This window comes from Pinus tabuliformis, chromosome 6, assembly GCF_031772625.1.
Source record: "Pinus tabuliformis cultivar Carrire ecotype Pingquan chromosome 6, CPIR1, whole genome shotgun sequence".
Lineage (NCBI taxonomy): Eukaryota > Viridiplantae > Streptophyta > Pinopsida > Pinales > Pinaceae > Pinus > Pinus tabuliformis.
In genome coordinates, this window is record NC_142292.1 from 719,692,505 (window position 1) to 719,703,324 (window position 10,820).

Consider the following 10,820-nt stretch of genomic DNA (forward strand, 5'->3'; position numbering starts at 1 on the left):
CCCTACTTTCACTAGATATTGTAGGTTTCCATTTTTCCATTAGTATTTTTTATGCCCTTTTGTATTTTTATTAACTTTAAGCCCCATTTTTTATACCCTCATTTATTAAAACACTTTACCCCCTATTATATGATTAATATATTGCATAATTTTTTCCTCAAAATATTTACCCCAATATGAACCCACGTATATGGTATTGCTCCCCCATTGAAACCCCCCGTGGCATAGTCGTACTTTATATTTTTACAAAGAATTTATGAATCCATATTAAATATTTGAAATTGGTAAGCATATGCTTTTGAAAGGTCGTAGAGCTACTATTGGAAACATCGCCAATTATCATGCAACGAGGGTTAATCTCTGAACCCTTAATCTGCCACTATTTAACACGTTGTCAATTATCATGCATGTTGACATCTACTTATTTCATTGCCTGGTTTCAAGTAAATTCGTCTCATCTGCATTCAAGGTTGTCACAAATACCACCTAGTGCTTACAAGGCATTTTTTGAGCTTTTTGTTTCTTTCATTCCACTGATGAGTCTGGGTGCTCCAATCCCCTGATGTGTATATTGAGGCACACACTTTGAGTAGCACACCTGGTAATGGGCCTTTCAAAGGGGTAATGGTTTTCAATGATGGGGTTGTTGCAGGTATTGTATGGCCTTTTTATGTGGTTTACACATGAGGGATAAATCTATTATTTTGGTGCCTTGATACTGGTGTTGTGTCATTTGATTTGGCTAGTTATGAAATTAAGGTTACGTGCTTTTTGAGTAAATTGTTGGATGGAAAAGTGCACACATTCGGTTTCGGCGTGACCAATATTCTGAATATTTGGTTTGTAGATGGAAATTTTCACTTGTCGTTTGATGAGAAATTTAGTATTTTAATCATAGGGTGATTGATTGAGCATAAGGAACCCATTTTGGATTGGCTGGTTCTGTCAAACTTCAAAGGGTTGGAGGGATCATTTCACACATCTGCAAATAGGAATATATCTTCCTTTGGCTAGGTAGAACTCGATCTCTTCCTTTCACTGGGTAGAATCCTCTCATAGAATGGTCACTACTCATACTTTGCAAGAGTTCAAGTTTGATAATTTAATCACTTTTAAAAGAAATGAAGATATACAAATTGTGCATCAAGCGATAACAACCAACATAAAGGTTATTGTGGAGACTACCAAAGGAATAATATTATCTTATAAAATTAATCATTTTACACCTTATATAGGGATGTCGCTAGTGTGGAGAAAAGAAATAGTTCAAATATGGAAATAGAAAATTTTTAGTTTTTTTAATTACTATGTATGTATGCCACACCATCATCATATTGATTGATTTCAAGTGTCAAAAGAAAATATATATTTAAACATTACAAAGTAGCAAAAACAAATATCTATTTAAACATTACACTAAAATATGATATTAATTTCAAGTGTCAAAAGAAAATATATATTTAAACATTACAATAAAATATAGTTAATTGCAATTAGAGATGAGAGCGGATGTTGCTGATGTGGAGAAAGGAAATGTTACATATATGGAGATAGAATTTTTTTTTTTTTTAATTAATATGTGTGCATGCCACACTATCATTGTATTAATTTTAGGGGTCACAGCAAATATCTAGGGAACATAGTTGTTTTTTTTTTTGGTATGTTTGATATAAATATTTTATTATCGGGATTGGAAGGAGTTTCTATGAGATTTTTGAGATTTGTTATTATAATATTAATAATTTAAAATAAAATTTTAAAGAATAAAAGTGTAATTTAACTATTAATTTTAAATTTGTTGGGAGAGTTGACATACTTTTTTATTAGATTGTGATATTTAGATGATTAAAATGTGTTTTTAATACACGAATATTTTTATTTCTTTTAAAAACTTTTTATATAATAAGATTTTGTAAATTATATAACTTGTATTTATGATTCCAATAAATCCCCATTAAATATAAAGTAAAATTGACTAAATCATAACTCACTTGTCAAAATAGCAGTGAGGTCATATGAATGCAAGTTCACTCATCACAGTTCTTCAAAGAAAACCACACCACCTGGAATTACCCATTAATGATGTGTATTGGGGCAAGCTTTCACTCCTACAAAATGCCAAACCCTATTTCCTTAAGTCCTAGACAACCAAATTCGTATCCAAACAAAAACAATTTTAAGACATTCTTCATCAAAAAAATATTTAATATACAAAATAAACTAAAAATATTTAAAATAAAATAAAATAATCATTTAATACAATTTCATTTAATAAAAATAAAAACTTGTTTTACAAATAAATTATAATAAAATAAATTAATACAATTTTATATAAATATTTAATTAATTAAAAATCCAAAGAATGATATTTTTAATTTTAAATTCGTTTTCTTAATATTAATGTTTTATTTTTTTTTATCATCATCATCATCATCATCATCATCATCATCATCATCATCATCATCATCATCATCATCATCATCATCATCATCATCATCATCATCATCATCATCATCATCATCATCATCATCATCATCATCATCATCATCATCATCATCATCATCATCATCATCATCATCATCATCATCCAAAATTTAATTTATTTATAATATATCATCATCATCATCATCATCATCATCATCATCATCATCATCATCATCATCATCATCATCATCATCATCATCATCATCATCATCATCATCATCATCATCATCATCATCATCATCATCATCATCATCATCATCATCATCATCATCATCATCATCATCATCATCATCATCATCATCATCATCATCATCATCATCATCATCATCATCATCATCATCATCATCATCATCATCATCATCATCATCATCATCATCATCATCATCATCATCATCCAAAATTTAATTTATTTATATTAATATTTTCATTTCATAAATATTATTTTTCATAATATTCCAAATATTTTAAAACTATTATTTTATATTTTTCAGAATATCCAAATATTTCAAATAAAAAAACTTGACTTCAATTAAAAAGAACGCATTTTATACATAATTTAATTATTGATATTAATATTATTTAAAATAAGCAATAATAGATAAAAATAAAACACTAAATTTAAATATATAAATTAAAATAATGAAATTGGAATTTACTCAATTCTCAATTATTATTTTTTTCAATTTGTAACACTAAATAATTGAATATAAAAATGGTTTTATTTTAAATTGATTTAGTATTGTTTAAAATAAGTCTCTATTTTAAAATATTTGTTATATTATTAACTATTTGAATATTTTGTAAATTTATGATAATCTTCGAATTTTTTTTTAAATATTTTTTAATATAAATTTAACATTTAATTTTTTTATTATATATTATGTAGTTTAATAAATAATTTTTGATGAAATTATAAAGAAATAAACATTAAAGTATTATACAATTTTTAAATGATTTTTTGATACTATTTTATTAATAGTTTTTTTGTCTCATTATTATAAAATTTAGATCCATAAAATATTTAAAAGTATTAGTTTAGCTAAATCTAAATAAGGTTTCAATGAATTGGACAAGAGAAATTGTTGGTCCAAGCTTTGGAACCAACAAGTGTGGTTCATCATTAATGAGTAATTTTTATTTCTATTTCCATTCTTGGTTCTTTTTAAGTTAATAAGCAATGATAATTCTACAAGATAGAGAATTAGATCTAGGCAACAGATTAAACAGATATAATGAATTGAAACTGCTAATTTGAATAAAATAAAATATTTATTAAAAAGTGTGTTGAATTAGAATATTCAATTTAAAAAGAAGATTAAAAATCCCAAAAAATTAAATTGGGTCATTTTTAACAAAAGTAATAAGTGAAGGTCAACTAAAATAATTGATAAATAAAATAATATCAAGGTTAAAACTCAAAGTTACCAATTAATTTAGCCGTAGTCTAAAAATTATGTTTTTTTTTCCATGAAAGTTATGGAAATTCCAGCCATATTTTGAAAACATCTGGCAAGGATTTTTGTAAATCCAAGTAAAACCTGTCAAAATTAATAATTTTAGGTGCCCTAGATGTTTTTGATGGTGCTTAATCCATTTCCACCACCAAAAACATGATTCAAACACTGCATGTACAAGATTTTTTGAAATTGTTTTTTAGGTGCCCTAGATGTTTTTGATGGTGCTTAATCCATTTCCACCACCAAAAACATGATTCAAACACTGCATGTACAAGATTTTTTGAAATTGTTTTCCACTGATTCTGGCCACTTTTGGTCATTCGAGCAATTTCTCTGCCTCCGTAATAATGTCCATTTTGTTTAGTTTACCATTATTTAGTTACCATTGGACCCTTTAAATTAAACAATTATTATTAAATAAATACCAAGTTACCTATTGTAACTAAATTCTAAGTATAATAAGTAATTTAATACTATTTATTTATATTTAAATAATTGAAGGTGAATAATATAGCCGTAGTCTTTAACGCGACTTTTTGAAAGCCTTTCCGGCGATTTTTTCCGGTGAAAATCCGGCAGTAATTTATTGAAATCGAAGTTTGATAACTAGTTTCTGCACAATGAAAGCGTCCCAGGGGTTTTTCAGGGTGTTGAATCCGAATATGCAGTTAAAAACCCATTTTAACTGCAACAAATCATGATTTCATCTCAATTAATAAATTCGAAGATATAATGACCATTATATTTAAAACAATAAATTTATTATATTATTAAATTAACTTCTATTAATAATAAAATCAGTGGTTTGACTTTGATCCTCAGGTCAAATTTAGCCGTTGTAATATAACCGTTGGAGTCTCTCTATTTAATCAACTAAGCCAGCTCAGTTCTTCAACTTGTCCTCACGATGAACCACACTGGTTGGTTCGAAACGCGTCGACAAAAGATTGATCATGTGATTTTGCCTAAGATTATCTAGACAAATATTTATTATTATTATTATTATTATTGACCAAGAAAATAAAATACAAAAAGAAAAAGTCAAGAATATTTTAAAAAGGGTGAAAGAGACTAAATCAATAATTTACATATTAAAATATAGTTTGAGGGAAAAAAATTAATAATAATAAAAAAATTAATTAATTAAAGGATTGCATAGTATAAAAATTAATTAATTAGAATCGAAAATGAAATAAAAATAAAAGTAGCTAGAAATCTCAATATGGAAAGGTAAACAAAGACATGAAACAAATGAACGGGGGAAATTAGATGATAAAGAACAAAAACAACGGACCCATTCATTAAATTTTCTAATAAGTACCTCTTGATTACATTCACTTGTACATTCATCCCTTCTATAAATGGTGGGATATCCCTACATCAAACTTTCTTTAGAAAATATAGTGAATTCCTATTCATAAATTAGTAAGCATAATTTGGATATTGTTTTTTGAATTTGCTAATATTTATCTTCTAAGCAATCAACTACGAGGAACTATACCTTGAACATTAGGGGAATTACCCTATCTCAAAAATTTCTCCCTTAATGAAAATAATCTCATACAGAGCATCCCTAAAAGCTTAGGTAATCTAAGCAGTTTGATTTCCCTTACTTTGGATGAATAGCAATTAGATATATGTATACCTGTAGAGTTAGGCTTTTGTGGCAATATCACTCACCTCACCCTTTCTCACGACCAGCTCTATGGCTCCATACCCTCTTCGTTAGCGATCTTACAACAACTTAGTTTGATATAGATATACTACAATAGGCTTACAAGGATAATTCTCATTGAGCTTAGTAATTATACTTCTTTGTATAACGTCTAGCTCCATAATAACTTACTACATGGTGTAATCTCTCCATAGCTTGGTTGATTGGAAAATCAACGAAAGCTTAATTTGTTCAACAATAACTTGGTGGGATCGACTCCGTAGGAAATTGGAAACCTAAGCCTTTTTAAGGAGCTTGACCTATACGATAGTGATCTAAGTAGAAAAATATATGTGTCAATTACAAGCCTGCAACATTTACATTTCTTGAGTCATGTGGAAAATTATCTTGTCGCAGAAGTTCTAGTTTAGCTTGCGATGAAGAGTAGATTGAAATTCTTGGATTTGACAAGGAATCATTTTAATGGCACAATACCCCCACATCTCTTTGTAGGAGGAAATTTGATGGTATTAGACGTTGGGGGCAACCTTTTTGAAGGAGCTTTGGCTTTCTCCTTCTTTAACAAGAGTGGTTATCAACTATAATAATTTCATTGGAATAATACCAAATAATATAACTGTGAACATAGGGATTTCATATTTGGACATGAAAATGAATAGATTGGAAGCATCCACATCATCTAGTCTTGGTCGTTAGGAGAAATATCACCCTATACTTTACTAATTGTCAAAATAGTTTGCATTCTTCATATGAAGTTAAGGAGCTACATTTATTTGTAGGAAAAATGTTAGAAGTTGGCTTAAATTACTTACAATTTCTAGTACAAGAAGCAATTGTCCTCCCACACCCCCCTCCCCCCCCCCCTAGTTTTCATATAAAAGTAAGGAAAACAAAATTGGTTCATTTTTCCCTACTTAACATGGCTAGAGGTATACGTGGCATCACCCCAAGTTAGAAACCTCAAATTAAGAGGTGCTTACAAAAGGGATATGAAAGGACATTGCTTTGGAAAATATATGGCCACATAGAGCTTAAAGGCTTCTGTGAATTGATCTGAATTTGGCTTACATCATTTTCATTTATTTTAATCCAATTAAGATTCTAATGTTTTGCAAAGTTTCCAACTTTGTAATTCAGATAACTATGATTTTTCCTTCTCTATATTTACTATTTTGTGTTATTCTATCATTTTTATACCTATGGATCATATTTCGTATCTGGATGGATTTGAAGCTTCTGTCTATTTCACAAAAAGTCTTGAGATAATCTTTACCCTTGCCTAGACTTTGAATCTTACATGTACTTAACATATCTTACATGCCTAACATCTTATGTCTACCAAGCCTCCCTATTTATGTATACCTATTACTTGAAGCTTAAACATGTTGGTTGAGGAATGCAAAGGTTTTCTTAACATATTCTCTTTCCATCAAAAACTTGTATTCAGTTAGAATTCCATGGCTATTTAGGATGGGAGAGCATTGTTGGTTGTCTGCTATGTTGGTTCGTTATTGTTTTTTCCATCTTAAAATATATATGTTAATCTTTCTAGTGCCTTTTACGATAGTTAGAATATTTGATTTTTGGTAACTTACTTCTAGATGTCATTAAAAATTGTTGTTTCTCTGCGCCTTTGTTTAACTCTCATTTTGTTGCTTCAACTGAAGGATAACTTGAGTGGCTAGTTCGTTGGTTTTCTATTTTATTCTTCATGTGAACGTTTCACATGGTTTTTAAAATCAGTAGTAATTTTTTTGTCCAGAAGTTTTAGTTTTTCATATTTTTGTTTTTATCACGTAACTTTAAAGTAATTCAATCACTTTGAATGAAACAAGCTAAAACTTTGTATTTATAGTTTCCCTAGAATGGTTGTTGAATTTAGTTCCCTCACTTCTTTCCAATTATAAATGCTCACCAAAAACTAACTCTTTCCTCCGGCAGATGAATGGAAGAAAAAGAAAAAAAATTAAAGACGGGCCATATATAAATGTGGAATGAAATCTCACTACAAGAACATGCCACTGAAGTATAAAGAATGCACTAAAAACTCTGTCTTATCATTGTATTATGTTTCAATGCAGAGGAATGGACTACCATGTTCATGATCAACCATAAATTGACCATATTTAACCATAGTAAACATGGTCAAGCAAGCTTAAACATGGTCAAACATGGTCACAAAGTTTAGCCATGGTCAACCTTGCGATGTTGTAGGTTCATATGTAACTCAAGACCAGAGTTTCCTTCCACATTCATCCCACTCCTATATGTGTTCCTTTGCACCTCTAAGTGCAATTGCTAGTATAAAATATGTCAACTTGCAGCTCAGGTGGTAGGTAGAAGTCACTATTATCCTCCCCACTCTAGCTTTAGTCTCAATAGAATTAACAAGTTTCCTTAGGATCATTTCCACATGAAAGATAATCAACTCAACTTAACACAAGGAGTTTTCATAAATATAACTAACATCAATCTTTGTTCCATAAACTACCCATAAATATATATGTATTTTATATAAAATAAGTAGAATAGGTAAACCACGCTTTAATGGTTAGAGCATGTGTTTCCTCCTAAGAGATCACGGGTTCAAAACCAGAGGGAGGTAGAGTATGTATGCTTTTATTGACTTAGCAATCAAAAAAAGAATTTGATGATGAGTCCCTTGTCCCACAAACAAAATAGTTTCATACACCAATTTAATGTCTAACTTCATTGTAACCTTAAAATTAAATAGTAATAATAATGTATAAATAAAATATAAAATTAGATAGTAGTAATAATATATAAATAAAATAACGGACAGAAATAAATTATGATTTAAAAAAAATATCGATAAAACCAAAACGACCAGAGAACATAGGATACAAACCCCGAAAACGAACAGACATGTAGCGTTGAGAATTAGTCGACAGCGACATTGAAATTCGGCCAAAACCTAAACGTTAACCTTTTAGAATATAATTGTTGACTTCGACAATCGAATCCCTAGGCCTCCACTCATCCAGGGGTTTACCAAGACAATCCGTGTGCAATATTATTTTAGATTCCCAATAAAATCCCCAGTTCAGCTTGTTTTACCTTGTGAATTTAGTGATCCGGTGGGGACAGCCTTTTGTCTCTTTACCAAATTTTATATTATTATATGTTTGTCTTATCTTACCAAATTTGGTCATTACATGTTTGTCTGTAACGTGATTTAAATCAATTAACTCATGTTATTATATGTGTAAGCTCGATATTATTTATAAAAATAACTCGTAACAAATTGGTACAGTGACCCACCTTAAAAAGACACCGTTCTAGGTTCCAATATCTTAACTAGACTCTGTGAATGTCCAAAAGTCTTCCAAATTTTTTATGATTTTGAAACACGCCATTGTAGCCATGGTAGCAGACCGCACATGATGAGATGTGGGGAGATCAATTAACTCCCGGGAATAGTAAGTAATCTCGATATTATTTATAAAAATAAAAGTAATCTCGATATTATTTATAAAAATAACTCGTAACCAATTGGTACAGTGACCCACCTTAAAAAGACACCTATCTTAACTCAGTGAATGTCCAAAAGTCTTCCAAATTTTTTATGATTTTCAAAGACGCCTTTGTAGCTCACATGATGAGATGGGGGGGAGCTTCGAAGATGCCTCCGCGTTCAATATCGACATGAGTACAGATCGGAATGCTCACACGCGACGCTCATATTCATTGCAGACCAACTTTCTTGGGGAAGTGCATTCATTCTTCTTCGTTCCATTACCCTTCTTTGCGTCCGTACCGTTAACAGTAATCGCTGTCTGAGCAGATTATCAATGAAGCCGCAGCGCGGGACAAAATGTTATTTAATGGGCATACTTGCGGCTATGGCTATTCTTCCAATATTGTCTCAAGCTCGCTGTAATTACCCGGCCATATTTAATTTTGGGGATTCAACCTCCGATATGGGTGCCGTCCACTTTGTGTTCCCGTATAACGAGGCTGCGGAGAATCCTCCGTATGGAGAAAAATTCTTCGGCAAACCCACAGGCAGATACAGCGACGGAAAACTCTCCATAGATTTCTTCGGTACATTAATTAATCCCAGCCGCCGAGGCACTAGGATTACCGTTTCTGAGCCCATATTTTCAGTCCGTGGGTTCAAATTTCGGGGGTGGAGCCAACTTTGCTGCGGCCGGTGCCACTGCTCGTAACGATTCCTTCATCGTTCCCATCTCTCTCACTGTTCAGCTCAGTGAATTCAAGGTTTTCAAGCAGCAGGTTCTCGCCACCATCAAGGCGAACGGTAGGTAGTATTTTTGAACCGAGAATTGATGGAATGTTAATACAGGTTCTCTAAGCAATCTCCCAAGTGCTGAAGCGTTCAAGAGCGGGATATACACAATAGAGATCGGGGGAAACGACTTCAGCTACTGATACATGATTCTCAAACTCGACCCCACCCAGGTGAAAACTACCATTCTTCCAAAGATTGCAGAGTCTATTGCAGTAGCTGTGCAAACTCTGTACAATGAGGGAGTGAGGACATGAGGGAGTGAGGACTTTTCTTGTGAGGGACGTGGCCCCTCAAGGGTGCGGGCCCTTCTGGCTCACTTATTTTCCCCATTCTCCCAACGACTTTGATAAGCATGGCTGCTCCATTTCCTACAACGACGCAGTTCTTGATTACAACGCACTCCTCAGAGCTCAGCTCGCCTCCCTTCGCAAGCAACTCAAAGACGCCACCATCATCTATGTCAATACATATGACATCATCTACGATTTCTTCGCCAACCCCTCCGAATATGGTATTCTACGGTACCCTTATCCCATTCTGTACTAACTATTTGTGTATATATTCCAAGTACCAGATGAAATTATGAATGAATGATGCAGTATACTCAACATTCAAAAATGCAGGGTTTAAGGCCACCACTAAAGCATGCTGTGGAGTTGGAGGCAAGTACAATTACAGGTACAACATACAGTGTGGAGCCAGTGGAAACATCGCTGGCCGCACTGTGAAGGCCGTGGCCTGCTCCGATCCAGACTCCTGCATCAGTTGGGATTGAGTCCACTGGACTGACGAGGCCAACAGACTCCTCACTAAACAAATTTTGAGTGGAAAATACTTTGAACCGTCCTTCCCCGTCGCTAGCTTCTGTGATCTCCAACCCCTCTTATTCATTCTTTTCTTTCTTGTCGGGGGTTCCTTACTCGATTGGTAG

At 32.1% G+C, this 10,820-nt stretch overlaps 1 pseudogene; it reads left to right on the forward strand.

Moving 5' to 3' along the window:
• The first annotated feature begins 9,479 nt into the window (after positions 1-9,479).
• Positions 9,480-10,820, forward strand: LOC149260702 (GDSL esterase/lipase At4g01130 pseudogene; annotated as a pseudogene).